Below are 3,368 nucleotides of genomic sequence, written 5' to 3'. Positions count from 1 at the left end.
GACCTCAGAGAAAAGACCTTTATTGTGCATATCATGTGCACCTTCTGTAGTGGGAATAAAGACTGAGCCTCCCAAAGGCTAATGCCCTGATCTACAGCGTGATACTGCGTTTCATCCTTGGGCTGCAGGTGCTGACTCTGTATTTGCTCCTTGCTTGCTCATCCACTGCAGAACCTGACACAGGAACTAGAGCAATGAGTCATGTTATGCATGCTATCAGTGTCCCTCCTTTTCTATGCTGCTTTCCAGAGGGGAGGAAACAACTGGATGAGCATAAAGATTTGTGGACAGCTGGAGACAGAACTTCAGATTTGACATAGGATAATTAGGATGCTCAGAAAGTATAACTAGTTGTACAATGTTCAGCACAACTTAAAAAAGGCAGATCTCAGCAAAATTATTATCATGGCAGGATCATTATGGCATCAGTAGTTTCACCTCCCTTTTAAGGTATTTCTTGGTGACAAGCAGAATATTTGCCACTTCCTTTCCATTTAAGAAAGAATTCCTCTAATAGATGTTTTTATCCCTCATTAACCTGTTGCTTGAATCTCCAGAGTACTAGGCAAAAAAAGCAGTCCCAGCAGCAGGCAGTGTCTGAAGCTGCACAGAGCACTGCTTTAACATTTGTTTTTCTCTCCCTGGAGGCTGTTATGGAAACAGCATTGTCGAGAGGAGTCTTGTTTGGGACAACATTCTTCCTGCCAGAATTGTTCATGTACTTTGTGCAGAGGTAAGAGTACTGCAGAAGGGCTGGGGGTGCCTGGTTAGTCTGGTCTGGTTTTCAGTCTAGCTGCTACCACTTCCCAGTTTTTTCTTGGGTTTGCAGTATTACTTGTTTTGGTAGAAGTGATTATCTGGAAAGCTGCTGCTCAGCTACTGTGATTCTTTTAGATCAGTAAGTGAATCTGCTTATGTCTGGATTGATGCTTTGAGGGTTTGCAGGAGGCTGTGTATACTGTGAAGGTTTCCTCTCTGCTCCCATGCAGGAAACATGTTTGTGGCTGTTTTCCAGTACCTACATTCCCTAACTTGAGTCCCAGTGGCTGTGTCAAGGCTGTTTGCAGCACTTAGCTTAGATGTGTCTTTGAAGAGGTAATGTGGTGCTTGAATTTGCACCCGGAGCTGGATCCCAACTTCCAAATAGTTTTCCATATATTGTAAAACATGTTCTTGCTTTTGCAACATTTTAAAGCCCTGCATCATTCTGTGCTTTATGAGAGGACTCTTGGCCTGCCCTGAGCTATTGGTGGGGATCATCTCTGCCACAGCTAGGGATCACCTGTGTCATGTAATTTGGTATAGCCTAAATTGATCCCCTATCCCTTTTAGCTTAAGGGACTCCTGTTACCAGAAGACATAAACACTGATGTAAGATAAAATTCTAAACTTATATCAAGTACGTAATAATTTTTTGCACAAGGCTAAGTAGGACTGTCCACAGTTATTTGTCAAGCCCAAACTCACATACTTTTTCACTGTCTTGGACAGGGCAAAGCTTGTAAAAACTTCACGTGCTTTGGCTTCAGTGAGAATGCTTCTGATTACATCAGTCCTAGCAGGGATGATACCGGTCTCATTTAGCATGTTCCCACAGTGTGGGGAGGTAAGTCCTTTCATAGAAGGATTTTGGATTATTATGATGTTTAAATAGTCCTTCCAGAACTGTGTCCAGCAGTCTTCAAGCCACATAGAAAAAAATGACTAGGATTAATGTGGTACATCTAAATTGGGGCAGTGGAGAGGCTGCTTGTGAAGGCCTATGGACCAGGCAGAGGCTTACAGGACTTTCTCAGTCTGAGTTGCAGTGTGTGTTATTTATATTTACACTTTTCAATGTAGATTTATCAGACTTTCACAACGGTCTGAAGCAAGCAAGGTCAGGAGAACTGTCTTGAAGATTTAAACTAAGGCTCTTCCAGAACTCTGTTCAGTCCTGCGAGACAAAGGAAGGATGTAGATAAGAATTTCATTGAAGAGGTAAAGCAACTCACATGTGCACGTGTAGAAAATCTTGGAGAAGCCAAAAAAAAGCCTCAAACAAACAAACAAACAAACAAATTAACACCCTCCCCCCCAATAAACAAGGAGCCCCAAATTCATCCAGTCTTGCTTCCAAATGCAGTATTTGAATTTGTGCAAAGTGCAATGCAGTCACTAGGACTTAACATGTACTTACCAGGCTGTGCTGGTGTTGATTCCTTTTTCTGTGTGTTGCAGATAAGTCGAGCAGAGCTTGAACCAGAAATCCTGTCCTCTACAGAAGAAACAGAGTTATTCTACAACAGGGGAATTTAGAGACTGGCCTTGATTTATAAACATGTACTCTGACTGAAGTGAATTCTGAATGCATCAACAAATTCCATTGGCATTTGTGACTGAATTGTGAATCTGTGGGGGCATATGTACCAGATTTGGTGTGTGATGCTGTGGCCTGTGAAGAGACACAGCTTGGCAACAGGACTTTGCAAGCCCCAGCCCTCAGGCAGATACACACACCATTTGCACCAGAAAGCACTGCAGTACAGTGCTTGTCACAACCTGTGCTCTTTATGCTTCCTCAGGTGATTAATTTCCTAATTAAAAGACTGTTGAGTACACCAGCTTGTTCTGCCCATGAAGCTTTTGACATGCTGCTTTCCAAGAACACAGCTGGGAAAGGTTTTAATACCAGTATTTCTTTGGGGAAAGTCAAGCTGGTTCTTCTCAGAACACTTACTTCGCGTGTTTCACTGTATCTAAGAACACTCATTTCCAGGATGAGATGGGAGTGAGGCAGCTTTAAAGTGATACAAAGTTACCCTGATGTCAACGAAAAGTTCATATGCTTCATGCTATGGGTGAGTGGAAGGAGTAAACAGCCCCTCACTCTCTAGTGCCTGCCTTTGGTGGCCACTGGGTTATTATGTTTGGCTGAACAGACCTTTGATTTGGCCTAGTGCAGCTGCTTTCCTAGGGTTTGCTGACCTGCCACAAAATCGAGGTCAGACCTTCTCCCAGGGAAACAAGGTGGAAAACAGGTCCACAGGTGTGGCAGGTGACCCTGCAGTTGTGATAACATCTTGAGTGATCTTTGAGCCATCTCTCCTAAGACCCCTGCCTATAGTTGTGTGAGGTGCTGCTAAGGCTGTGTGTGACAAGGGTGGAAATGCACTAAATAATGTACAGTTATTTCTGTGGAAGTGGTTACCACGAGTGCAGCCTCCAAAGCCTGCCATGATTTATCTTCCTTAGAGTGCAATATGCTCTCCTAGTGCTGGAGGATTAGATTTGTTTTCATTGTGTGAGGCAACTGATGGGTTCCCAAACCAATCCATCCCTACAGGAAGACAGCAGCATACAGAAAAGTAAGGAAAAGTAGCAGGCCT

This window comes from Acanthisitta chloris, unplaced genomic scaffold (genome assembly GCF_000695815.1).
Source record: "Acanthisitta chloris isolate BGI_N310 unplaced genomic scaffold, ASM69581v1 scaffold36538, whole genome shotgun sequence".
Classification (NCBI taxonomy): Eukaryota; Metazoa; Chordata; class Aves; order Passeriformes; family Acanthisittidae; genus Acanthisitta; species Acanthisitta chloris.
Note: the sequence above shows the minus strand (reverse complement) of the source record.